The sequence below is a fragment of the Bubalus kerabau genome, chromosome X (genome assembly GCF_029407905.1).
Source record: "Bubalus kerabau isolate K-KA32 ecotype Philippines breed swamp buffalo chromosome X, PCC_UOA_SB_1v2, whole genome shotgun sequence".
NCBI lineage: Eukaryota > Metazoa > Chordata > Mammalia > Artiodactyla > Bovidae > Bubalus > Bubalus kerabau.
The window spans coordinates 53,834,473-53,851,230 of record NC_073647.1 but is presented as its reverse complement, the minus strand read 5'-3'; positions in this window follow the sequence as shown (position 1 = coordinate 53,851,230).

The following is a 16,758-nucleotide window of genomic DNA, read 5'->3' as shown; positions in this document are numbered from 1 at the left end:
TGTTCATGTGGTGTATTACATTGTTTGATTTGCAGATATTGGAGAATCCTTGCATCCCTGGGATAAAGCCCACTTTGTCATGATGTATGATCTTTTTAATGTATTGTTGGATTCTGATTGCTAGAATTTTGTTAAGGATTTTTGCATCTATGTTCATCAGTAATGGCCTGCAGTTTTCTTTTTTTGCGGCATCTTTGTCAGGTTTTGGTATTAGGGTGACAGTGGCCTCATAGAATGACTTTGGAAGTTTACCTTCCTCTGCAAATCTAGAAGTGTTTGAACAGGATAGGTGTTAGTTCTTCTCTAAAATTTTGGTAGAATTCAGCTGTGAAGCCCTCTGGTCCTAGGCTTTTGTTTTTTGGAAGATTTCTAATTACAGTTTCAGTTTGCATGTTTGTGATGGGTCTGTTAAGATTTTCTATTTCCTCCTGTTTTAATTTTGGAAAGTTGTAGTTTTCTAACAATTTGTCCATTTAACCAAGCTTTTCATTTTATTTGCATATAGATGCTGATAATAGTGTCTTATGATCCTTTGTATTTCTGTGTTGTCTGTTGTGATCTCTCCATTTTCATATCTAATTTTGTTGATTTGATTTTTTTCCCTTTGTTTCTTGATGAGTCTGGCTAATGGTTTGTCATTTATTTAACTACTCAAAGAAGCAGCTTTTGGTTTTATTGATTTTTGCTATGGTCTCTTTTGTTTCTTTTGCATTTATTTCTGCCCTAATTTTTAAGATTTTTTTCCTTCTACTAAACCTGGGGTTCATAATTTCTTCCTTTTCAATTTACTTTAGGTGTAGAGTTAGGTTATTTATTTGACTTTTTCTTGTATCTTGAGGTAAGCTTGTATTGCTATGAACCTTCTCCTTAGCACTGCTTTTACAATGTCCCATAGGTTTTGGGTTGTTGTGTTTTCATTTTCATTTGTTTCTATGCATATTTTGATTTCTTTTTTTATTTCTTCTGTGATTTGTTGGTTATTCAGCAGTGTGTTGTTCAGCCTCCATATGTTGGAATTTTTAATAGTTTTTCTCCTGTAACTGACGTCTAATCTTACTGCATTGTGCTCAGAAAATATGTTTGGAATGATTTCAATTTTTTTTTAATTTTCCAAGGCTAGATTTATGGCCCAGGATGTGATCTATCCTGGAGAAAGTTCTGTGTGCACTTGAGAAAAAGGGGAAATTCATTGTTTGGGGGTGAAATGTCCTATAGATATCAATTAGGTCTAACTGGTCTATTGTATCATTTAAAGTTTGTATTTCCTTGTTAATTTTCTGTTTAGTTGATCTATCCATAGGTGTGAGTGGGGTATTAAAGTCTCCCACTATTATTGTGTTATTGTTAATTTACCCTTTTATACTTGTTAGCATTTGTCTTCCATATTGTGGTGCTCCTATGTTGAGTGCATATATATTTATGATTGTTATGTCTTCTTCTTTTATTGATCCTTTGATCATTATGTAGAGTCCTTCTTCATCTCTTTTCACAGCTTTTGTTTAAAGTCTATTTTATCAGATATGAGTATTGCTACTCCTGCTTCATTTTGGTCTCTATTTGCATGGAATATCTTTTTCTAGCCCTTCAGTTTCAGTCTGTATGTGTCCCTTATTTTGACGTGGGTCTCTTGTAGACAACATATATAGGTGTCTTCTTTTTGTATCCATTCAGCCAGTCTTTGTCTTTTGGTTGGGGCATTCAGCCCATTTACATTTAAGGTAATTACAGAAAAGTATGATCCCATTGCCATTTACTTTCTTTTTTGGGTTCGAGTTTATACACCCTTTCTGTGTTTCCTGTCTAAAGAAAATCCTTTAGCATTTGTTGAAGATCTGGTTTGGTGGTGCTGAATTCTCTCATCTTTTGCTTGTCTGTAAAGCTTTTGATTTCTCCTTCATATTTGAGTGAGATCCTTGCTGGATACAGTAATCTGGGCTGTAGGTTATTTTCTTTCATGACTGTAAGTATGTCCTCTAATTCCCTTCCGGCCTGAAGAGTTTCTATTGAAAGCTCAGCTGTTATCATTATGGGAATCCCCTTGTGTGTTATTTGTTGTTTTCCCCTTGCTGCTTTTAATATTTGTTCTTTGTGTTTGATCTTTGTTAATTTGATTAATATGTTTCTTGGGGTGTTTCGCCTTGGTTTATCCTGTTTGGGACTCTTTGGATTTCTTGGACTAGGCTGATTTTTTCTTTCCCCATTTTAGGGAAGTTTTCAACTATTATCTCCTCAACTATTTTCTCATGGTTTTTCTTTTTGTCTTCTTCTTCTGGGACTCCTATGATTCAATTGTTGGAACATTTAATATTGTCCCAGAGGTCTCTAAGTTTGTCCTAATTTATTTTAATTATTTTTTCTTTTCTCCTCTCTGTTTCATTAATTTCTACCATTCTATCTTCTACCTCACTTATCCTATCTTCTGCATCTGTTATTCTACTGTTGGTTCCCTCCAGAGTGTTTTTTTTAATCTAATTTATTGCATTATTCATTATATATTGCCTCTTTTTTTATTTCTTCTAGGTCCTTGTTAAACCTTTCTTACATCTTCTTGATCCTTGTCTCCAGGCTATTTATCTGTAACTCCAATTTGTTTTCAAGATTTTGGATCATTTTCACTATCATTATTTGGAATTTTTATCAGGTAGTTTCCCTATCTCCTCCTCTTTGGCTTGGTTTCGTGGGCATTTATCCTGTTCCTTTACCTGCTGGGTATTTCTCTGCCTTTTCATCTTGTTTATATTGCTGTGTTTGAGGTGGCCTTTCTGTATTCTCGCAGTTGGTGGTTCCTTTTTATTGTGGAGGTTCCTCCCTGTGGGTGGGTTTGTACCGGTGGCTTGTCAAGGTTTCCTGGTTAGGGAAGCGTGTGTTGGTGTTCTGGTGGGTGGAGCTGTATTTCTTCTCTCTGGAGTGCAATGAAGTGTCCAGTAATGAGTTTTGTGATGTCAATGGGTTTGATGTAACTTTGGGTAGCCTGTATTTTGATGCTCAGGGTTATGTTCCTGTGTTGATGGAGAATTTGCATGGTATGTCTTACTCTGGAGCTTTCTGGCCCTTAGGTGGTGCTTGGTTTCAGTGTAGGTATGGAGGCGTTTGATGAGCTCCTATTGATTAATGTTCCCTGGAGCCAGGAGTTCTCTGGTGTTCTCAGGATTTGGACTTAAGCCTCCTGCCTCTGGTTTTCAGTCTTATTCTTACAGTAGCATCAAGACTTCTCCATCTCTACAGCATGGATGATAAAACATCTAGGTTAATGATGAAAAGTTTCTCCACAGTGAGGGACACCCAGAGAGGTTCACATAGTTACATGGAGAAGAGAAGAGGGAGAAGGGAGATAAAGGTGACTAGGAAGATAATAGGGGGGATCAAAGGGGGAGAAAGCAAGCTAGCCAGTAATCACTTCCCTTTGTGCTCTCCATAGTCTGGTTCCCTCAGATATGTTCACAGAGTTACATAGAGAAGAGAAGAGGGAGGAAGGAGACAGAGATGGCCAGGAGGATAAAAGGGGGAATCAAAAGGAGAGAGACAGATCCAGCCAGTAATCAGTTACCTAAGTGTTCTCCACAGCCCAGAACACACAATGAGATTCACAGAGTTGGATAGAGAAGAGAAGGGGGAGGGAGGAGATAGGGGCGACCTGGCTGAGAAAAAGGAGAGTCATAACGGGGAGAGAGCAATCAGGCAGGTGATCTCGCTCCCAAGTAAAAATGGTATTGAAGATTGGGTTCTTAAAGGTACAAAGTTGATAACAAATACCAAAAAGCAAAGATTAAAAATCTAGAGTAGAGTTTAGATTCTCAAAAATACAATATAAAAAAAAGTCACAAAAATTATGAAATATATATATATATATATGAAATTTGCTTTAAAAAGAGGGTCTTTTTTTTGCAAGGTAATAGGTTATAAAAGTGAAAATTAAAGGAGTAATGGTGACTTAAAAATAATTAAAAAATTTAAATTAAATTTAAAAAATAATAATAGTAAAAATATATCTAAGACTGTCTCTGGAGCTGTTGCAAACAGCGTGGGGTCAGTTCATTTTCAGATAGTTCTTTGTTCTGGCTTGTACTTCTCAAGGTCTATAGGCCCCTTCCTATGTAGTCGGTGCTAACTACAAGGTTTTAATCTATTGCACCTGACACTTCCAAGTGGTTCCCTCTGTTTATTTTAGCTTCTTCTGTTTGTTGGTCTCTTCAGTGTCTAATTTTTGCCCTGACACAAGGGGCACGGTGGTGGTCACTTTTTTTTTTTTTTTTTTTTAAGCCTCGCTTGTTCAGTCGTGCTTTGGGAAGGGAGGAACACTGCAAGCAAATGTCACTGGCATGTGCTCGCAGTAATTCAGCCACACTGGGTTTGCCCCCCACTCATGGCATGTGTGCTTTCCCTGTCTACACTGCTCTCAGACTCTAGGTTGCTCTGCTGGGAACTGTCTGATTCTGGCCCTGGTTTGCCTGTACTTCCCAGGTCTAAGCCTCTCAGGTTCAGGTTCTCAGGTACTCCACAAAAGTGCAGACTTGGTTGGGCCTGCGTTTTGCGCCGTCCCAGGTCTGAGCAGCTCAGGTGACCAGGTGTTTGGTGCGTGTCGTCGCCCCCAGTTGAAGGCTGCGACTTATCCCCTCCCCTGTCCCAGCTGCTCGGTTTTCTGGGTGTGTATCTTCTGGGGAGCTGATCTCTGGCTGCAACCCTCCCGGCAGATGTCGACTGTCCAGAAACACAAGATGTCTTGGTTAGTAACAAAGTCTGGTTGCAGTTTGGTATAGGATGCCTCTCTTGGGCTGCGATTGCCCTCTTCCATCTCTGGCTGCACTCGCCTGCCTGTCTCTGGCAGGGAATGGGTTGATTCGCAGCCAGCTAGCTCTGCTCAGTCCTTTGTTCTGTGAGCATGCCTGGCAGTGTCTTAGGTTAGGGCTTTTTGCCTTTTCACTGGATAGCTATCCCAGTCTGGGTTGCTATCTCAAGCTTGTTCCCTCAGATTGCCCTCAGGCAAGGCCCAAAAGGGCCTTGTCGTTACCCTAGGCAATGCAGCCTGCTCCTCCCTGTGCCATCCAGGCTTGCTAGTGTGGGATGGGACCATCTGGGCTGCTGCTCCTCTGGGAGTTGCTGTTAGGCACGTAATCTGTGGGTTTTAATTATTTATTTGTTTTTCTTCCCGGTTATTTTGCCCTCTGAGATTCCAAGGCTTGCCACAGACCCATCGGAGAGAGTATTTCCTGGTGCTTGGAAACTTCTCTCTTTTTTAAGATTCCCGGGATGGATCTCCATCCCTACCTCTGTTGTCTCTCTTTTTATCTTTTATATTTTGTCCTACCTCCTTTTGAAGACAATGGGCTGCCTTTTTGGGTGCCTGATGTCTTCTGCCAGCATTCAGAAGTTGTTCTGTGCAATTTACTCCGTGTTCAAATGCTCTTTCAATGAATTTGTGGGGGAGAAAGTGGTCACCCCATCCTATTCCTCCACCATCTTAGGACCACCTCCATGAATGCCTTTTATTTCTTTTAATTGCCTTAGTGCAGTGGCTAGAGCTTCCAGTACTGTGTGGAATAACAAAGACATTCTTGCCTTGTTCCTGATCTCAGAGGAAAGCCTTCAGTCTTTGACTATTTTGATGTTATCTGTAAGGTTTTTAGATGTGCCATATCAGGGTGAAAAGTGCCCCTCTATTCCTAGTTTACTGAGTATTTTTGTCATTGAAATGAGATTTTTCTGAATCTATTGAGATGATCATGTTTATTTTCTATATTCTTTTGGTAAAATGTATTACATTAACTGATATTCTTGTGTTGAATCACTCTTGCAAACCTGGAATAAATCCCACTTGATAACAGTGTATAATCCTTTTTATAAGGTGCAGGATTCAATTGCTAATATTTTATTGAGATTTTTTGCATCTAAACATGAGAAATATTAGTTTATCATTTTCTTGTGCTGGTTTTTGTTGTTAAGATAATACTGGTCTCATAGAATGAATTGAAGTGTTCCTTCCTCATCTGTTTTCTTGAAGAGACTGTACAATGGTGTTGATGTTTCTTTAAATATATCCTTTAAAACTGTGAAACTGAGGCTGGAGATTTCCTTTTTTAGGGAGCTTCTAATTATGAGTTCAGTTATTTTAGTTTTTTTAGGGACTATTCAGATTATTTTATCTTAGTTGGGATTTGGTAGTTTGTGGTTTTCAAAGAATTATTCCTTCCAATTTATTTATTTTTGTTTTTCAATTATAAAATTAATGTTTTCTCATGTAATATTCCCAGATATGATTTTGATGAGGTAAGAATCATAATGCTGGTAGTTTTAATGGGACCATGCAGCTGCTTACTTACTAGCTCTGAGATTTAAGTTATGAACTTGGTACAATTAAGATAATTCATTTGTTGGACTACAGGAGAAGGGTAATCCTTTGCTTCGACTGAATTTCAAGTTAATAACTATACTCAATTGGATATGGGAAGCAGCAGGAGTTCAGCAACTCATAAGGCCCAAGAGATACAAGGATAGGTTCATATGAAAAGCACTAAAGAGTTGGAACCATACCTGTTTGGAATCCAATTTCTGCCACTTATAAACTGTGTGATTCTGGGGAAGTTAACATTTCTAAACTTTTTTTTTTCTTCCTCTGTAAAATGGAAATAATAATACTGTCTATCTTATAAGGTTCTGATCATCAAATGAATCAGATGCATAGAATCTCTCAATATATAGAGTGCATATATATTTATAATTAGTCTTACTCCTTAAATTGGGTATGCCTGGATAATGGCCACTAAAATTGCTTATTTGTTCTAACTCTCCAGATTCTCCCTAACACATTTAGGTGAGCAGGGCTTCTCTAGTAGCTCAGATGGTAAAGAACCTCCCTGCAATGCATTAGACCCAGATTCGATCACTGGGTCTGGAAGATCCCCTGGAGAAGAAAATGGCTGGCTACCCACTCCAGTATTCTCGCCTGGGGAATTCCATGGACAGAGTAGCCTGGCGGGATACAGTCCATGGGTTGCAAAGAGTTGGACACGACTGAGCAACTGATACTTGGGGGAGTGAGAGATACAAAATAGTGGGTGTAAGATAGGCTCAAGTATGTATTGTACAACATGGGGAATATAACCAATATTTGTAATAAATGTAAACAGAAACAAATCTTTAAAAATGCATAAAATTAAAAAAAAAAACAACGAATTCTCACTACCACTTTTTCTTACCTTGCTCAATATGATTTTCTGTGAACTTTCACTGAAAACAGGAACTATGGCATGTGACTCATAATCTTCAGTATCTTTCAAGTGACAAAACCAACTAATATTACCTTGACCATAATGATTCCTCTTTGATATTTCTTATTTCAGGATCTACCTCTTCCAGGAATCTTTACCCATTGAATACCCATCATTCTTAAGCCATCTGCACAATCCGTCATCATAAAATCTCTCCATTCATATACTGACAGTCATTTAGTGAGCATATGCTATACATGAGAAATATTTTCCCTCTAAGATTTGCAGCCTCTCACCATTGACTAGATCTTTACTAACTGTGAAATCTTTAAATTCCATTGAATTTTATATATCTCTAAAAACTGAAGCAAGGAGTCCCTGAGCACAAAAGAAAACCCTTAATCCCTGGGTTGCTGGGGTGCGGATGGGATTGGGGAGGGTGGGAAAAAATTTTTGATGTTCTTTTTCTCTAATCACAACTATAATTTCCAGGTCTCTCAGAAATTACCTACCAACTCCCCTTCCTTTTTATAACATAATTAGTCCTTCTGGCTCCTTTGACTTTTCTATTTTCCCTTAATTTATCAATTTCCTTTGAATTTTTTTGTCTATGTTCAACCTGGACCCAATGCTAAAATGATCCCTTTAACAACACCCTCAAATTCCTTCTCTTATGCTTCTGTAGGACCATTCAGAAAAACTCAAATGATTAATTAATTCTAAAATACTTCTCATCCATATGTGGAGGAATGGAACCCTGCTGAAATAAACCAAAAATATGAATTCATGTTGGCAACATTACAACAGCTGATTATTACATCTGGGCCTTTCATGTTGCCCTTCAGTCCTTTTAGTTGATCTGAGCCAACACTTTCAAATTCATGGCTATTCCAAAAATTCTCCCTTTTCTCAATTCAATATTCAAATGTGGACTCACAGCTTTTCAAAAGATGACATAGGGAATCAGAATGTCCTCCCTCAATTTCTAACCCTTCTACTTACAAACTCATCTGTATCTACAGCCCTCTTCATGTCTTTTCAAGACAAATCACTCCACTTTAACCCTTATCCTCACCCCTCCCTATGTCCCCTGCAACCTTCACATCCCCTCCCTCTCTACTGACTCTTTACTCTCAGTCTATAAATATAGAAAAAAAAAATATTCTCCCAAAATGAACACTACCCAACCTTTCCTTGAGCTCTGTTGCTACCATTCTGTTTTCTGTCTGAATTTCTCAGAAGGGTAATATACATCCAGAATCCCTCTTTTCTAACTTCACTCTGCAACTAACTGCAATCTAGCTTTTGCTTTCATATTCCATCAAATATCTCTTACACATATTACTAGTTATCTTCTAAATACCAAAGGGTAACCCCCACCCACTTTGTGTTTTACAGGATATGAATCCTGCAGTTATTGTTGTTGATTTAAGCTTCCCATCCTGAAATGTCAAAAATCTTGGTTTCTGAGAAGTTATATACTTAATACAGTTTTGGGGATATAATACTATAAAACATCTTTGACTTCTGTGACATTACAGACTACTATTTTTTTTTTTAATTTTAGTATTTATTTATTTATTTTGGCTGTGCTAGTTCTTAGTTGTGGCATGTGGAACATGGGTCCCTGAATTGGGAGTTTTGAGTATTAGTCACTGGACAACTAGGGAAGTTTCGCTACAGATTGTTTTATCTTAAGGTTTATTTTGACCTTATTGAAATACAATTTACTTACAGTAAAATGTCCTCATTTTAAGAATACCATTGGCTCAGTATGACAAATGTGCACACTCCTGTAATTACCACTGTACTTAAGATAAATAGTATTTCCTTCATCCCCCAAAGTCCCCTCTTGCCCCTTTTCAGTCATTCCTCTCTCCCTCCCCAGACCCAGCTAACTGCTAATTTGTTCCCTGGATAACCTTAGATCAGTTTTTCCTTTAAAATATTTCATATGAAAGAAATTGTATAGTATTTACTCTTTGGTTTCTGGCGTCTTTCTTATAGCATGATGTTTTTGAGACTCATCTGTTTTGTTTGGTGTATTAGTAGTTCACCGGGGCTTCCCAGGTGGCACTAGTGATAAAGAACCCACCTGCCAATGAAGAAGACACAAGTTCAATCCCTGGGTTGGGAAGATTCCTGGGAGGAGGCCATGGCAACCCACTCAAGCCCATGAACAGGGGAGCCTAGGGGGCTAAAGTCCATGGTGTTGCAAAGAGTTAGGACTGAAGCATCATAGCAGGCATGCACACACCTTAGTTTGTTTACCCATTCACCAGCTATTGAGCATTCAAGTTTCCAATTTTTGCCTATTACAAATAGAAGTACTTATTCTTGCCTGGGAAATTCCATGGACAGAGGAGCCTGGCGGGCTATGGTCCATGGGATCGCAGAGTCAGACATGACTGAGTGAATGAGCACACTTGCATATGAACATTTGAGTGGCCAGTCAAGTGATACAAAAACTATTTTATTTATCTTGTGTCTCACTGGTCCTCCTTTGTTTCCTTATGGTCTCTTTTTGAGCCCCCAAATGTTGATATTCTCAAGAGTTATAGTTTAGTTCCAAAGGTATTATTACTCTGCAAATTTTCACTGGAGATCTTATCCACTTTCACCGTTTCAACTCTTCATGCTCAGTCACTCCATTGTGTCTGAAAATTTGGGACTCCATGGACTATAGCCCACCAGGCTCCTCTGTCCATGGGATTTCCCAGGCTAAAATACTGGAGTGGGTTGCCATTTCCTTCTTCGGGGATTCTTCCCAACCCAGGGATTGAACCTGCATCTCCTGCATTACAGGCCGATTCTTTACAGCTGAACCATCACAGAAACCATTTTTCAACTCTTATCTATATGGTGATCACTTCCAAATCCATGACTTTCCTGGCTAAATGCTATACATCCATCGAAATTCAACTTTGATATCAGTTCCTCCAGGAAGTTTTCCTTTATAATACCAGATTTGTCAGGTACCCTTCCTCTGAATTTCTTAAATAACTTGTTTATATCTACCATCACTCTTTGCTATATTTCATATAAAATAATAATGCTTATGGGCTGTCTTCCCAACTAGGTTGTGAACTCTCTCAAAGTAGTATTTGAGGTTCATTTATCTTTGTATTTCCAGTGACTAGCATAGTGCCTGGTGCTAATAGCTAAGTGACTGTCTGGGGGATCTAATAATAGTATATACCCTTCCTAAGGAGTTAGGAATGAAGAAAAATAATACCTTTGCCATTCCCTAAATTTTCTGGCCCGGGCATTGATTTCATTATCATAAACAGTTTTCATGTTGGGTGTGTGAGTCATGATCCAATCATCCCTGGGTGGATGTACAGTTTATACAGCCAGCAGTGCAAGGAGATCTCTCTCAGAAAATAAACATCCAAGTGTCTCCACCACTAAAGGATCTCCTTGGTAAGCTCCCAAATCTTTTCTTTCCTCACTCAAACATTATTGAACCTCTATTATGAGGCAGAATTTATGCTTGGTTTTGGGGATACTAAAATGAGAATAACATAAAATCCTTATTCCAAAGAATTTTTCAGTTCTGTTTTCCTTAATATTTTTATGCTCCTTCTGTATCCACATTTGCACTGGGATTAAAGTGGAAGCAAAATTTTGGTAGGATTCCAAATTGAATATTGATGAGAAGTGGGAAGAACAAAAGTACTTAGCAGGGTGGCATGATTGATACTGTTTCCATTTTTATAGATATAATGCTGCATTATAAATACATCTAAGAAATTGCAAAATATGGTGAAGAATGGCTGAGGTTCAGAGCCAAACAGACCTGAGTTTGAATGCTGGCTGTGCTACATACTGGCTGTGTCACTTTGGGTAGGCAACTCTATGAGGTTTATATTTTCAGCTGCAAAATGGGAAAAGTGGTATCTGTCTCTAGGGAAGTTTTGGAAATTAAATGATATAGTGTAAACAAAAAGCCTGTGATGTAGTAAACATTCAAAACATGTAAGTCCCTAAACCCAAACACCATCCATCCATCTCTCTCAGTCTCTCTCAGCAATTGAAGTGAGTGAAAGTCGCTCAGTCTTGTCCAACTCTTTGCTACCCCATGTACTATACAGTCCATGAAATTCTCCAGGCCAGAATACTGGAGTGGGTAGCCTTTCCCTTCTGCAGGGAATCTTCCCAATCCAGGAATCGAACCCAGGTCTCCTGCATTGCAGGCAGATTCCTTACCAACTGAGGTATCAGCAAAGCTCTTCAGCAGTTGATAGTTTCACTTTTTATTTATTTTTTAAATTTTTTTTTAATTTTATTTTATTTTTAAACTTTACATAATTGTATTAGTTTTGCCAAATATCAGAATGAATCCGCCACAGGTATACATGTGTTCCCCATCCTGAACCCTCCTCCCTCCTCCCTCCCCATACCATCCCTCTGGGTCGTCCCAGTGCACCAGCCCCAAGCATCCAGTATCGTGCATCGAACCTGGACTGGCAACTCGTTTCATACATGATATTTTATATGTTTCAATACCATTCTCCCAAATCTTCCCACCCTCTCCCTCTCCCACAGAGTCCATAAGACTGTTCTATACATCAGTGTCTCTTTTGCTGTCTCGTACATAGGGTTACTGTTACCATCTTTCTAAATTCCATATATATGCGTTAGTATACTGTATTGATGTTTTTCTTTCTGGCTTACTTCACTCTGTATAATAGGCTCCAGTTTCATCCACCTCATTAGAACTGATTCAAATGTATTCTTTTTAATGGCTGAGTAATACTCCATTGTGTATATGTACCATAGCTTTCTTATCCATTCATCTGCTGATGGGCATCTAGGTTGCTTCCATGTCCTGGTTATTATAAACAGTGCTGCGATGAACATTAGGGTACACGTGTCTCTTTCCCTTCCTCAGTGTGTATGCCCAGCAGTGGGATTGCTGGATCATAAGGCAGTTCTATTTCCAGTTTTTTAAGGAATCTCCACACTGTTCTCCAGTTCTATAACAGGAATGTTTCTTTAAAACTTAGAATGGCAGGCCTTAAGAATTTGAAAATATCAACCCCTCCATGAGAAAACAATCAGCTTTTTTGCAAGCCCAAATCCTGGCAGAAAATGCTACATGCGTCACCCTCACACCCCATCCTTGGGTGATCACTGTGCCAGAAAGGTCTGCTATGTGCTTAGAGTTTAGGGAGAGAATCTGCCAATATGAACTCATTGATGTCTGCTTATTTCAGTCTTAAAAAAAGAACATGTCACCTCCGTAAATTCAGTACACTTTCCACAACTAGATATATCCAGTTCAAAGATGGAAGACAGCAAGCTTGTCAGTCTTGTCAGTTTATAAACCTTGGAAGAGAAACATGGAGCCATTTAAACTGACAATTTTAACAAAACAAATCTTAAAATCTTGAACTCTCAGACTTTGGTGTCTGCCTTATATGCTCATCTGAAATATATTTACAAATGAAAGGATGATACCTTGTGAGATGGCTGCCCATCTTATAGGCTCAGTCAGTCAGGGCAGGCTGGTGGCCCTAGCCTGGTGGAGCAGAGGCCAAAGTTATACTGTGTTCAGCTTCCAAAACTCCTATCTTCACTCTTTCTTCCTCTACAGTGTCACCCACTTTCCTTTGCTCTCTTCCAAGCCATCCAAACATGCTTTCAGGAAGGAATGAATAACAGTTATTTAGATCCTAATGTGAACTTAATTCAAGTTATTACCTCATCTATGAATTTTTAAAATTAATTCTCCAATTGACATTCTTTCATTCATTCAATAAGTACTGAATAAGAGAATTAATATAGACATAGCCCCTGGCATTAGAGAGGTTACAGTTGGAAGGGAGACAGATAATTTTAACCTCATAAAATATATATAGTTACATATTATGATAAATTCAGTGAAAGGAAAAATGCACAGTCCTATGAGAAAAATTAATAGAAAATGCTAAGACAGGGAGGCCAAGGAAAATATGCCTTGGAGAATTCATGGAAGCTGAGATTTAAAGGAACGGTAGGAAATCATCAGCCTAATGTGATAGGGGGTTTAGTTAAGGCTGAGTGTTGCAAGCAGAAGTATTAGCATGTGCAAAGGACATGTGTTGGGAAGAAGTTTGGAACTTTTATTGAACAGAGAAAAGAAGGGTAGTGAGCCTGGAGAGCTTTAATTCTAAGGAATAGAAACCTCTCTAGTAACTTCCAAGTGGAAATCCTACCCTTGGCTACTTGTTCTCCCCCAAGGTATACTGAGTCTCATCTCCATATACACATTTTCCTCCTAATATAGTCTATTATGATTTCATTTTTCTTAATATAGTCTATTTTCTGTTAGACCTTGCTGATACCAGATTATATCTTAGGACCTTTATTCTGTGCTTCTTATATGAAAACACTGTGAAAAGCATGATCATCTTTGATCCTCACATCAGTCTTATGACATAGATATTAAAATGACCATACTCATTTCACAGAAGACAAAACTGAGGCTCATAAGTTAAATAACTGCCTAAGGTAAAAGGGGTGTCATATTTGACACCATGACTATTCTCTCTATCTCTCGGCAATAATGTCTGTTCCAAACAGGAATTTAGTCTCAAAGCCAAATTTCATCAAATTAGGTTTCTCAGTTCAGTCCAGTCACTCAGTTGTGTCTGACTCTGTGACCCCATGGAAGGCAGCATGCCAGGCTTCCTTGTCCATCACCAACTCCCAGAGCTTACTCAAACTGATGCTCATTGAGTCGGCGATGTCATCCAACCATCTCATCCTCTGCCGTCCCCTTCTCTTCCCGCCTTCAATCTTTCCCAGCATCAGGGTCTTTTCCAATGAGGCAGTTCTTCACATCAGGTGGCCAAAATATTGGAATTTTAGCCTCAGCATCAGTCCTTGCAATGCATATTTAGGACTGATTTCCTTTAGGATGGACTGGTTGGATCTCCTTGCAGTCCAAGGGACTCTCAAGAGTCTTATCCAACGCCACAGTTCAAAAGCATCAATTCTTCACCACTCAGCTTTCTTAACATCCATACACGATTACTGAAAAAAACCATAGCTTTGACTAGATGGACCTTTGTTGGCAAAGTAGTCTCTGCTTTTTAATGTGCTTTCTAGTTTGGCCATAGCTTTTCTTCCAAGGAGCAAGCGTCTTTTAATTTCATGGCTGCAATCACCATCTGCAGTGATTTTAGAGCACAAGAAAATAAAGTTTCTCACTGTTTCCATTGTTTCCCCATCTATTTGCCAGGAAGTGATGGGACCAGATGCCTCTACACAACAGCAATTAGTAAATATCCTCCTTCAGTTTATAGAGCTTGCAAGAGTAGTCTTAGTCTCTCAACATTTTATTGATAAAGCAATGACTGTACTAATATATGTTAGGAAAATGCTGACCTTGCTGGCAAATGATAATATTGAGGTTGTCAGGGAAGATGTGACAGTACCTCATTTAAAATGTTAATTATCCCCAAAGAATTCTGCTTTACTATTGTACAAATCCCTGAAAATACTTTCTGCAACCAAATTTAGTTTGTTTGCCTACCCATTAGAAGAATACATATTCAGATAAATATAAAGCTTTTATCACATAAAGTGACAGAAGCCTATGACTGTGGTCTGAATGCTTGTATCCCTCTGAAATTAATATATTGAAATCCTAACACCTAATATGATGGTATTCAGAGGTGAGGCCTTTTGGTGGCCCTCAGATCTTGAGGGTGGAATCCTTATGAATGTGATTAATGCCCTTATAAAACAGGCCCCTGAGAGCTGACTCAGCCCTTCCACTATATGAAGATATAATGAGAAATCTGCAGTTCAGAAGAGGCCCTCACCAGACCATGCTGGCACCCTAATCTCTAACTTCAAGCCTCCAGAACTGTGAAAAATAAATTTCTGTTGTTTATAAGCTTATTTTTGTTACAGCAGCCCAAATGGACCTAGATACATACCATTCAAGATGCACTTATCTGGAAGTATTCCCATTTAAGAGTAAGTTGATCTCTCCATTCAAAGTCATATACATATTTACATAGGTGAATGCTGTACATAATTAAGGCACAGACTGACTAATTCTAAGTATTTTAAAACCTGGCTATTGTGGGTAGGATTTGATGGGGAGGTATGTTTAGGCTATAGTAGTTAAAGGGCCATGGCTGGGAGATCGTGAATAGTAGTCAGGGTTGGGTCTTCTCAAGTATTAATGGATGAGGGCTGGCTGAAGAAGCAGAGAAGATTACAGTGGTGTCAAAGACAGTGACCACAAGAAGAAAGGTGAATGGGAAAGGCTGGTGTATAGCTAAGGAGCAGAGATTAAACAGAAATGGCATTGGCAGAAACTAAGACCAGGATTTTAAAATAACTAAGTGGATCTTATTATTGTCACAATGGAGTCTCATAGGTTATCTGAGTCAGAGGTTGCAAACTGGCTATCTGCAGGACAGATCCAGTCCAAGGCATGTTTTGTTTGATGTGGGAAGTAATGTAAAATAACTCAAATTAGTTGCTAACATAAAAATATGTGGGAGAGTTTGCATAAAAAATCTGGATATCTAATATCATTGAAGAATCAGAATGTTTTGAAAAATGGAATCTGTATTCTCTCAAAGCAATGATCTGTTGGAGAAATGAGCTCAGTAGTGGCTGTTCTCTTTAAATTAAACTAGGGCTCTGCAGTTTACCTCACTTCCCACCACTCCCTATTGCTTATCTGATTCTAGTGCAGGGAATCAATTGCTATAACATTTCCTATTGCTCTGGCTATTGCTTTTCGCACCAGAGACATATTTACATGATATGATTTATATCACCCGCCTATCTCTATCATGCATTTGAGTTTGGGATCCCTGGATCTAGGGAAAAATCTCTATTTTAGAGATAGTAAGGTCCAAGGAGATCAAGTGACTTGCCATAGTCTCACAGCTTGTAAAACAAACAAACAAACAAAAAAACCTGGACTAAAATCTGACTCCTAGTTCATTGTACTTATTTCTACTGCATCCTGCTATGCAGTTAGGCAGTGTGTAGCACATTGTGATCTTTTAACTGGAAGAAGTTAGGTCTTGCATCCTCAATGACTTCTCTTTTCCTCTCCCTCCTTCATACAGGGAAGAAGAACTCTTCTCAGTTGTAGATTATTATAGTCTGTCAGGGTGAATTTTATTTATCTATGTATGCCCTATTATCCATGAACAGCCCATAGCTCTGTCAGAAAGAACTCTAGTTCCTTATAACAGAGTAAGTGGTAGCAAGGGTTTGAGAGGAGACTGGGTCATTGGAGCCTCTGTAATTATCTGCAGTGGCTTGGGCTCCTGAACCCTGCTGTCTTCTGACATCCAGATCTTAGTAGCTGTGATTTGGACCAAACTTCTGATACTATCCCTCATTAAAGTACTGGGCAAATGTCCCTCCCCTTTTCTCCTATTAATGCTTCTAAAAATGAAGATTCCTTATTAAAAATTCTGTAAGATCTATTATCATTCCCTAAGATTGAGCCTGTATACATTTTCAGGATAAATATAAATATCTAATACAATTCACATTTCATATCTATGCTTATTCATTTTAGTATTTT